The sequence below is a fragment of the Equus przewalskii genome, chromosome 3 (genome assembly GCF_037783145.1).
Source record: "Equus przewalskii isolate Varuska chromosome 3, EquPr2, whole genome shotgun sequence".
Taxonomy (NCBI): domain Eukaryota; kingdom Metazoa; phylum Chordata; class Mammalia; order Perissodactyla; family Equidae; genus Equus; species Equus przewalskii.
In genome coordinates this window covers 20,290,412-20,302,440 of record NC_091833.1, presented here as the reverse complement: position 1 = coordinate 20,302,440, position 12,029 = coordinate 20,290,412, and the positions used below count along the sequence as shown (strand labels likewise).

At 39.3% G+C, this 12,029-nt stretch overlaps 1 protein-coding gene across 1 annotated transcript in view; it reads right to left on the bottom strand.

The window, feature by feature from the left end:
- ZFHX3 (zinc finger homeobox 3) overlaps positions 1–12,029 on the bottom strand; it is a 1,295,574-nt gene that overhangs the window by 772,689 nt on the left and 510,856 nt on the right. The window contains exon 8 of the mRNA XM_070613798.1: positions 1,138–1,204. The gene's annotated coding sequence lies outside the window, so the exon portion shown is untranslated. The remainder of the gene's footprint in view (positions 1–1,137; positions 1,205–12,029) is intronic.

Genomic DNA, 12,029 nt, shown 5'->3' with positions numbered 1-12,029 from the left:
AGTCCAAGCTTGGCTTGTGCTCATAGATATACTTAATTTTAAAAACTACTTGAAATAAATGAAAACAAAATGGTGAAAGTCATAAGCAAATCCCTCCAGGGGGGCTTATTTTTTTAATGGGAACCAGCTCTGATTTCTAAAATATTTTATCAAGGCATCTGAAAACAACCATCTGGTTTACTCAACACTTCATCAGATGAATGTCTGAAGCATTCACCTAAGTCCCTGCTCTTTCTTAACAGGGTTACTATTTTCAGATCACAGCATGGAGGAGTATATTTCCAAAGCAATACAAAATCTTGCCTTGTATACTTCAGACCAGAGAGAAAGACGTTTTGCTGGACAATGAACTGCTCCCAGAGTCAGAAGCATTCTGGGATAACAAAGAGGCTTAAGAATGGCAAATGTCAACTTGGTTCTGCTTCCAACATCCCTGACAATCAAACTCTCCTTCTCTTCCCTTCTTTTTCTTTATGTAAGAAAACTCAAACCACAGTTTTCTGGTGAGTGCATTTGCCGTATCCTCAAGTCTAGCTACAGCCATGGAAATGAATTCCAAGAAACATCCAGTGGATTCCAAACAACACCCTATGGATTTCTCTTATCACTGTGCTTCATTCATTTCTACAACAATGATGACCCAGAGTTAAGCTCAGTCTCAAGGAAAAATGTATATATGATCCACGCATAGGACACTCACCAAAACCAGCCATAATTAACCCTAAAATTATGAAAGCTCATAACTTATAATGACAAGATTATCCTTAGAAATTGCCAATTGTTCCTACCTACATACCAACAGAATCTTTAGCAAATGAATTCATTTTTCAGGACCAAAATTTAAGTAGTTGGTGAATACATTGTAGTGTGCAGAGGACATCAAAGCTCTAGTAACAAAAGTCAAATTCATGCCAGAATATCAGAAAAAATATATAGGAGTTTGGGAAGTAAAGCCATCAACACATACGTTGCTCATTTTTATGTCACACATATTCCAAATCATTAAGTCGATGAAATCAGACAGGAGAACGCCCCCCTTGCAGAAATCAACCTTCAAGCACTTTGAATAAGACAAAGCACTGTGAAGAAAGATTCCATCAGTAACTCTAGGCATCTCAATAGGATGTGTCTACATACCAATGTAAGAGTTCTTCTTTGATTTATTCTTCTTTTGGTCTCAGAAGAATTCAAGAAATTCAGAGGCCTGTAAATATGGAAAAAAAAAAAAAGAGGTTTGGTTTAAGGAAAAGATCTAGAAAATAGCAATCAAAATGATCAAGGAGAATTGAGAGTGGTAATATGTATGCTCAGCTAAAAATGAGGCAGGCTGAGTGGGAAGTTGATAAAAATCTGCAAACCACAGAGGTCATGGCTAGAATGAACATTGACTTCTTCACCACATATCAAAGTGGAAGTACTGTTTCCAACTAAAAAAAAGCCTGTGAAGTATTATTCATTGCTCTGCCCTTCCAAAAAAGAGGTAGATGATGGTAATAGAAATTCATTTCACATTAAATACATAATAAATTACTAAGGATGGATATATCAATTTATTAGTACTTTAAGCACTTATTTAGGAAAAGACTGAAAGGAATTTATGATTTTCAATTTTTTTTTTTAAGAAGAAGATAGCCCTGAGCTAACATCTGCCACTAAGCCTCCTCTTTTTTTGCTGAGGAAGACTTGCCCTGAGCTAACATCCGTGCCCATCTTCCTCTACTTTATATGTGGGACGCCTACCACAGCATGGCTTGACAAGTGGTGCCATGTCCGCACCCGGGATCTGAACCTGCGAACCCCAAGCTGCCAAAGCAAAGTGTGCGAACTTAACCACTGCACAACCCAGCCGGCCCCAAGGAATTTGTGATTTTCTCATAGATCTCCACCTGGGGAAAGTGTAAAGTAAGTGACAGTAAATTTCTTCTCCAAAAATAATTAGAGAAGAGTTCTAAGTTAAGGATGAAACTCAGTGGTAGGAGTATATTGTGTAAATTTGCCTAACCAGAACACATAATTTTTATATAGAAACAGCCAATCTAAAACTAAAACTAAGTCTGTGCAAAGGATCTGAATGTACGTGAACCTTTGCCTCATTTGTGCTTCTGCGTGGGGATAAGTGCCTTACATATTGTGTGGAAACTAGCATGACTCAAATATTGTCACCAGCATCATGCAAAGAGGATGACATAGAGCACAGGTGAAAGATATTGAATGCAAAGAGTGAGTGCCAAGGAAGCAATAAAAAGTCATAAATCCAGCAAGAATACCAGAGGCAGAAAGTGACTAGAAAGGTTTTGGTAATGCTACACAATGTCAAACCGGAAGCAGACTGCCTCTCTGTGGATTTTCTGGTCTTATGGGAGACAGTAACCTATTATTTATTATTTATTTTAAGGTAGAGAAATGAAAGTTGAGATGGTCAAACATGGTAGAAAATGATTCCATAAGCATCTTGCCATTATTCCCAGACTAAAATGGATGTGTAAATTAGGAAAGCCCAGAAGAAAAAGATATTTTAATTGAAGACAACTGTTGTTTTAGAAGAGCAATATACAGTTATTGATCCAATTACTGGCTACTGTACAAACCGAATTTAAGAACCATTGTCCAAAATTAAGGTAGAGTGTCTCATCAAATGAATGAAGCAGGACTAGAGTAAATTTTAGAAGTAAAACATGAACCTTAAAAGGATTATTTCATTAAAATTATAGTTACTGGAAACATGAGAAGATTAAGATTAGGAAGGGTGGAGCTAACCAAAAATGGGAAGAGAGAGAGAGAGCCAAGAGGTAGAGAATGAAATTTAATTCAGAACAGTCAGGAGTCTGAAGCAAGTTGAGCCTTGGGTTTTGGTTAATGTTTCTAAACCACTGTAAAGCTGAAAAAACCTTATGGAATATTATTTGGCCTTAAAAAAGAAGGAAATCCTGCCATTTGCAACAAGATTCATGAACCTGGACTACATTATGCTAAGTGAAATAAGCCAGCCACAGAGGACAAATACTACATGATTCCGCTTCTGTGAGGTATATAGCACAGTCAAACTTAACAGAAGCAGAGAACAGGATGGTGGCTGCCAGGGACAGGGGAGAGGGGGAAAAGGGGAATTGTTTTTCAACGGGTATAAAGTTTCTGTTATGCAAGATGAACAAATTCCAGAGATCTGCTGTACAACCTAGTACCCATAGTTAACAATACAGTATTGTTACTGTGCACTTTAAAATATGGTAAGAGGATAGTTTTTGTTGGTTTTTTTTTTTTTTGAGGAAGACCAGCCCTGAGCTAACATCTGCCACCAATCCTCCTCTTTTTGCTGGGGAAGGCTGGCCCTGAGCTAACATCTGTGCCTATCTTCCTCTACTTTATATGTGGGACGCCTACCACAGCATGGCTTGCCAAGTGGCGTCATGTCGGCACCCGGGATCCGAACCGGCGATCCCTGGCCGTCAAAGTGGAATGCGTGCACTTAACTGCTGCGCCACCGGGCCAGCAAGAGGATAGATTTTATGTTAACTGTTCTTACAAACAAACAAAAACATGCAAAAGAACACAAGAAAATTATTGGAAGTGATGGATATGTACCTTGGTTGTAGTGATGGTATCACAGGTGTATGCTATGTCCAAACTCTTCAAGATGCTATGTTAAACCTGTGCAATTTTTCGCGTATCAATAATACCTCAATAAAGCTGAAAAAAAAAAAAGGAAAAGACACACCTTCCTAAGCGCTAAACCTAGTTAGCATTGTCTAATGTAAGCACCCTCAGATAGGAGGTGCCTGATACCTGATCCTGTTCTCCAGATTTAATATCCGATGCTTCCCTCTATTTATAAACTGTGCTCAAAATTAAGATTCTTAGTCATAAGGCCCACAGAACTGTTGCTTTAAATAAAGATTGCTTAAAATGCAGACAACCTTTAGAGAAAATTCAAATCTGCTTCACTGGGAATGGTCATAAAGAACGTCATCATCTACACAGTTCATAATTCATATATTGCACACCGATTTAAAGGAAAGGTAAATAAAAATTGCATGAATTTTGGAAACAGACTATATTCTAGAGATTTCCAACATTATTATTTTCGCAGGTATCTTTTATTATAATTTTTGTCTAGTAGACAAATGTATTTATTAAAATGTTGTGGTCCCATTTTGAAACCATCAGTGATGTATAATAAGGGTGAATGTCCAATCTCATTAGACTTGTAGAATGTTAAGAATAGCTCAAAGCCGACAGTCACTTCCTTCTCAGACTTCCAGAGGCTGAGCAGAGCGGGCAGCAGGGTGTGTGTATGTGTCTGTGTGTGGCCCAGGTAGAAACCACTGATAAACAAGACCTAATCAGAGTCTTATGCCACTGTTACAACCTTTTGAAAATATGTAGATACAATCTAACTTAATACGATAAACATGTCATTTTATTTTATTAAGTGACTTAGATTATACTCACATTGTCCCAGATTCTCTGGGTCATTTTACAACCCTCTACTAAAGCCAAAACTTGAAAATGACAATAGAGGTAATTATGCAACATGTTTCAGTGATTTTCTGACCCAACATCTCCCTTTGCAGCAAAGAAAGAAAGACAGCAGAATGCCATTAAGCCTCAGTATCTAGAGCAGAGGTGGCAAACTTTTTCTGCAAAGGGCCAGATAGTAAATATTTTCTTCTTTGTGGATCCTACAGTCTGTGCCACAACTGCTCGATTCTGTCCTTGTATCAGAAAAATAGCAGCTGTATTTGAATAGAATTTTATTTACAAAACCAGGAGGTGGACCAAATTTGGCCCATGGCTGTAGTTTGCTGACCCCTGTTCTAGAGCTTTATTACTAGTAGTGATTATTTCTACTACATTTTGATATGGTTTATATATGTGTGAGCATGTGTGAAGACATGAACTTTGGAAGAGAATGATATGGGAACAAAATGAAAGTAAGGACAGGAAAATAAGATGAAGGCCAGTACAGTTACTAAATAGCTCTGAGCATCCTAGAAGCCAAAGCAAAGAGAACAACATGCACGCTGGGTTGTGGTAGCCAGAATAACAGCTCTCCAAAGATGTCTGTGTCCTACTCCCCGGAACCTGTGAATATGTCAGGTTACATGGCAAGAGGGATAGAAGGCTGAAGATGGAATTAGGGTTGTTAGTCAGCTGACCTTAAAATAAGGAAATTATTCTGGGTTATCTGGGTAGGTCTCATGTAATCACAAGGGTCCTTTACATGTGGAAAAGGGAGACAGAAGAGCAAGAACTAGAAAGTTATAATTAGGACAAAGAATTAACTGGCTGTTGTTGGCTTTGAAGATGGACAGGGGCCATGTGTCAAGGGATGCAGGCAGCCTCTAGAGGCTAGAAAAGGCAAGAAAATGGATTCTCCTTAGAGTCTAGAGAAGGAACACAGCTCTGCCAATACTTTGATGTTAGCCCAGTGAGACCCATCTCATACTTCTGATCTCCGGAACTGTAAAATAAGTTTGTGTGGTTTTAATCCACCAACTTTGTGATAATTTGTTACGGCAGCCACAGGAAACTAATACATGGGTCCATAACATAAAGTAGGAATTTCTTTGTGGGTCTTTATAATTGGTCTAGTATGTAATAATGTGGATTACATACTTAACGAGATGCCCACACTGAATATAATGGCACATTCCCTATGTCTCTTTCCTGAAATGACCCTTGAGCAGGCTAATGACACAATAGCAAATCCTCTTCTACAAGGAGCCATCGCCAGGAGATCCAGGTATGTCATTCTCCAAGAGTCTGGCTTAACGTGAGGATCAAACTTAGAATACCTGGAGCAACATTCTCTGACGTGCGGGATGTTATTACATGTCAGGAGAAAAGAAATCTGTACTCACAAGGGTGTGGGAAAAGATAGCTTAAACAAGATTAAAAACTTGTCTTTATGTTGAACTTCTCTGAACCTTTAATATGCTTATGTGAATCCCCAAGAGGATAATAATATATTCAAACCTTTCTAGCTACGAGTTCTTTTTCTTTTCCAGGAGTATCAGGGGCTCAGTGCCCTGCATAGCCCATTTTAGAAAACTTTGACCTACAGTGATGGAAAAACCCAACAGATTCTCAGGGAAATCTTGCGTGCTCTCCGGGTGGTAAGGAAACTAACCAATGAGTTAAATGGTTGGTCTCTAGAGTTGCCCAGTGTGATCGAAGCACAAGGGTCTCCACCCGCCATCCAGGCTGCAAGCCTCTGGGCTGAGCCTTCCCTCTGTTCAGGAGCTTCAGGGCTCCCTCTTAACAGGGAGTGTCTGATATACTAACTCGCTGTATTAACTGTAGAAGTTGGCATGCCTGGACTTGTGGGAACCCCACAGAACAACTGTTAAGTTTGTGGCACATATTTCTGGATTCAAAACCCCTTTCTTTAGGAGAGCCCCAAAGTCTACAGGTTTAGCACAAAGGAAAGGAACGAAACACAGCCAATTTGTCTTGGATGTCTTGGCCTTGGCCCACCCCTGTTTGTCGTCTTCGCCAGAATAGAGCCTTTTTGTACATCTCCAGCGAAGAGGAGCTTAACTGTTAACATCTCCATTTAGAGAAAAAATGGGATGTTAGAAGAAACATACTACACCTTTTTCCTTAAGCTGTATTTTTTATTTCAATGGGTATCCAAACATCTGGGTCTTTTATTACTAAATACATTTATAGTGTCTTGTTAAAGGTTGAGAAATGAAAGCTGTTTTCTTCATTTCATTTCTTTTCTTCTTCATTTCATTTACAAGTAGCCCCATAGTGTATTTTCTGTTTATGTACAACCAAAAGGGAAATACCATCATTTGCATCCTCTAATGATTTATTAACTGCTAATATTAAAGATTATTTTTCTGTTAGACCCCCAAATTTCAGCGATATTTATAGTTTTGTCTTTAAGACAATGAGGATTTTTTTAAATTTAAAACCCCAAATCCACAAGAGAACGTGTATATTCAGTGGGCATTTGACACTATGGGAAATGATGTTTAGTGAGTTTAGTGCAAATCAACCCATTTAAAATGATCCAAGAAATGTTTGCCAAATGATTGATGTTGGTTGTTTCAAGAAATCATAAATTAAACCTAGAGATACAAACCTAGGAGAGGTTATCCTGATAATGTTGCATTTCCTCTGATTCAAAATGTCAAAATAAGATCTAGTTACTTGAAAACTTTAAGGTTCCATATCACTAATATGCACACTATCATGATTTCACGTTATATGCCATGGGGACAGGACAATTTTAGGAAACCCCCAAATTTCTAAAAGCACTCAGGGGAGTAGCCACATGGTCCAACAGGTTGATTTCCTGGAGTCACTGATTTTGCAACATGTCTGAGCTGCAAGGTCAAGGTAAAGAGTGGTGAGAGCGGACGCAGCAGGCACGTTTTCTGATCTAACGAGTGAGGGAGCAGGTTACGCATCATGCAGATGTTTTGTTGGGCTTTGGCACAAATCAGGTCTATGTTCCTATTTTCCTCCCTATCTCCCCAACTTGCTGTGCATCTATACAGCTGCCTCACGTAGACATGGAGCTAAGGAGATGGGGAGTCAGAGAGAGATGGGCTAGGCACAGCATGGCAGCTCCCTGAGAAAGCTGTATCAGGAGTTCTATGTTATAAGTCAGATGGAATCAATGAAATTTCTGAGAGTTTCCTGGGGTTTTTAATTTTCTTAAGAAACCATGGAAAACATGACTATGAGGTTTCATTAGCAAACCTTACCCAGTTCTGGAGACATACAGTATTTAAGAAGCATAAATAAGGCTTTTGCATCCACCCAGCAGTGCCAAGCTAGAATTGCAGACTCTTAGATCTGTCTGCATCCTAGCATCCATGTGCAGGGCATGTGCTTTAAGGTTTCAGAAATCACCAATTAACACTATATGGCACCCTCATAGCCTGCCTGACACAGCTACGTAAGAAGTACATTTCAAGTCAATTCTGTGCCAAGTATAATTCTGAGCTATAAACTCCTCAAAAGATTTTTAAGGACTTGCTTCACATCATACAAATATGAACTTGCAACCATCTGCCGCACTGTAGGAGCCGTTTGCAAAGATGGTCCTAGTGATTCTCTCATCTCTTTACAAGGCACACTCCTTTGCAACGCAACCCTGCAGCTCCCCCAGCCAAGAAGTGGTGTTTACTTCTCCACCCCTTGAATCTGTGCTTGGTTATGTGACTTTCTCGACCAATGGGACTTTTGCAAATGTAGCAGAAACAGAGACTTGAAAAGCACCTGTACCTTGGGACTTTTCCTCTTTGGGCTGCCATGATGTGAATAAGCCCCTGTCAGATGTTGGAGACACGTGGTCCAGCTGACAGCTAGTACCAACACCAGAGATGCACATGAGGCTATCTCAGACTATCTGCTCCCTCTCTATCCATCCAGCCTTAGGTGAGACCAGCAGTGCTGCCCATTTGGACCCAGCCCAATCTCTGACTTAATGATTGGTGAGCAATTAAATGGTTATTGTTTTAAGCTTCTATGGTTTGGGATGGTTTATTACTCATCAGTAGATAACTGAGACATACACCTATTTCCACCCCTGTAAAAGACAGAACATTGTAAAAAGAAAAGCACAGAAAAACCAGTGTCCATAAGAAATTAAAGGTTTCTCAGTTGTTCACCAACATAGGTTACATGGGGTCTCTCAGTTATCAAACATAAACTAGAATGGGTTCTCACTGCTGCTACCGTTCTTGTTTTATAGCCTGGTCAATCAAAACAAGTGTTTTCTAAAAATGGTCCTGGTGGTATTACCTGCTTTTGTCTAGGAACTAGCCTAGAAAAATCTGCTACATCAGCAAACCACAAGGAGCTCCATTGTCTTCCTTCACAAGTGAGTTTAAAAACCCAAGACTTGATAAAAACCAAGAATTGCAGTACTTCTACCAAAGTATTGACTGAAGGGGCCCAAAGAGTTTAACTATTACCACCCATGAAAGAGTAATATTACCTCCAATCTTGAAGGTGCAGAAGTTAGGACTATGGGCTTTTGAATAAGACAGATGTGGATTCAAATCCTGGCTCTACTATTTAATAGCTGGAAAACTTGACTATTAAAAACAGTTATAATAATAGCTAACATTTATTGTTTATTGTGCACCAAATATTATACCTAATAATATCATGTAATCCTTATAATAACTCTGTGGGACAGGTTCTGTTAATATTCCCATATACTCTAAGACTGTGGCTTAGAGAGATTAAGCAACTTTCCAAGAAAACACACCTGGTATGTGGTGGAGCCTGGATCATAACCCAGGTAGTATGATTCCAGAGAGTATCTTCTTGAGCATTTTGACATGCTGTCTCTCAAGTTATGCAACCAAGTCACTCATTCTTCATTAACTTTTCATCTATTGAGTTACTGATTCATTGATTCAGTCAACCCAAAAATATTTAACGAGCATCTCTCATATGCAAGGGATTTGAAATGCTGGGGAATCGATGGTGATGTGGTCTCTGCCTTAATAAGGTTTCAGATTTAGTGGGTAAAGGAGATTATAATTAAATAACTCAGCCTCTTCTTGTATCAGCACACTTTGCACCCTATTTTTAGACCAAACTGTTTCTATTGAAGATTCATGTCATTCCTTTGCCTGAAGTCCTTCTCCAGGATTATGGTGGTTTTAAAATATGTCCACAAATTGTTCAACATTCTTCCCTTCAAGAAATGGAACTTAATTCTCCTCTTTTGATGGTGGATTGGACTTACTGACTCGCTTCTAATGAATAGGATGTGGTGGAATTGACAGTGTGTAAGTAAGGCATGGGTAGGGGAGAAGAAGAAGGAACTCTCTCCTAAAACTTGAAGAGTTTCATTTTTTAAGAGATTTCCAGAGATCACTGAAATCTTCACATGGGAAGCTACAGAGGGGACCCTGTGGATCAGGCTGGGAGTTGCATTATATCCTTTTTATATGAATGAATAAAGCCAGATGTATAGCAGGATCCCAACTAAACTGTGCTTCTATTTCATCTCTCTCTTTTTTTTAAAGATTTTATTTTTTCCTTTTTCTCCCCAAAGCCCCCCAGTACATAGTTGCATATTCTTAGTTGTGGGTCCTTCTAGTTGTGGCATGTGGGACGCCGCCTCAGCATGGCCTGACGAGCAGTGCCATGTCCGCGCCCAGGATTCGAACTGATGAAACACTGGGCCACCTGCAGCAGAGCGCGTGAACTTAACCACTTGCCCACAGGGCCAGCCCCCCATATTTCATCTCTTAATTATGGCAATTCTAGGGCCTGGAAAGGAGAAGGGAAGGAATTAAAGGAAGATTTAAAGGAGATAACTAGTTTGAAAGAGTCAAGAGATTGCAACACAGTAATGAAGGTAGCTTCTCTCTATGTATATATTGGTGAGACATCATGCAGTTTTATTTACTCTTGAAATCATTACAACAGAATCACAGATTGACATGGGGAATGGCTGAGCCATAAGCAAATCGGGAATTACAGAAATGTCTCATCCAACCCCTGTATATTTTTTAATTGCAAAAATTACTCTTCCCTGGGAAAAAGTAATTACTGTCATTCCTCAATTGAACTACAGTGCCACATCTTTATTCAAGTGCAAGTACTTTGGGATCTATATGTTAGAGTTCACTATGGAACACATTACCCATGTGATTTTAAGGGGGCTTGTGAATTACGGTGGGTATTTTTGTAGGTGAGAATTTCAAGGAAAATATGCCATTTCATTTCCAGAGCATCAGCACTTAATTGTCTAATTATTCCCGGCATGAAAGAAATGAAGTCAACATACGATCGAAGCAGAAAGGCAAGCCAACGGAGCTCCAAATGAAAAAATGTTTTGAATTGTATAAATAGTTTGGAACTATGCCGTTTTATTTTGGCTGGCAAACAATAAGATTCTTAACATGTGAAATTAGACCCATTGAAGAAACTAAAGAGGATCGCAGACGAATGCCAAGTTGTTCAGCAAGAAATCATGAAAAATTTGGCAGGAGCTATAATTCTCTTGAGGACACCACAGGTCTCAGAAAGTAAAGTTAGCAGTAACCACTCAGCACTCAGGAAAGATAAGAAGGACTTCAGTGAGGACGGGGAGCCCTTGGTTCTATCAGCTTATAATAAATAGCATTTCAAAAGTAGCACTTTTCAGAGATAATGTATAAATATTTTAAGTGGTGAAGCATAGGTGTGGGCTATTTTTTCTGTACCACGTCCAGAAAATCTGCCCATACACATCAAATTCTGCATCTAGGGAATCTGTTTTATTGTGATGTTTGCATTTTTAAACAATGTGCCTGACCTATTTGGGGGTTAATATAACTAAATTGAGCCTATTTGCTGTTTATTATTTATAGAAGATTCACTTTGGATTAGGGCTTCTCAAGACATTTGTGTTTGAGCTGCATCAGGAGGTGTTCCTGGATAGCTCCCAACACCATAACGGGCAAGGAAATGACAAGTGAGAATGTGGACCAGCTTATAGCCTGCACTATAAAGGGTAAGAGGAAAATCGGGCTTTTTCCTCCTCATAAAGGCCAGACTGACCTCTGTCTAATAAGGACAAACTCGAGTTATTAGAGTCACATACAGGAAAGCCCTGTGAGTCAGTGCAAAAGGTTCTTCTGTTCAGTGAGGATCCCAATTACAATGTACAAAAATAAAAAGCCAGTCTTCCATTCATGAGAAGATTTTCGTAGAAATTCTTTGCCTGTCTTACAACCACTAAAGGAAGCAAGCTATGAGTTTGCATGTCTCAGGACTGATTACAAAGCACCTACAAATGGCTCCCAAGGTGAGAAGAAACAAAAAAAATTATAAATGAATTAGTACCAAAGTGAGCTCTGCTATCAGCCCTGTCTATCTCGCAGGCTAATTCTGGACAAGGTTATGGCTCCAACTCTGCAGACTCAAATAACCATGAATATTTTTTAATATGTATGTTTGCAGGTTCTTTTCGTTGGAGGGATAAGTACTGAGAACAAGCATGGCCCCTCTGAACAGCTTTCCAAGTCTTTGTGCTGGGCATGTGAACTTCTCTCAATGGAAAT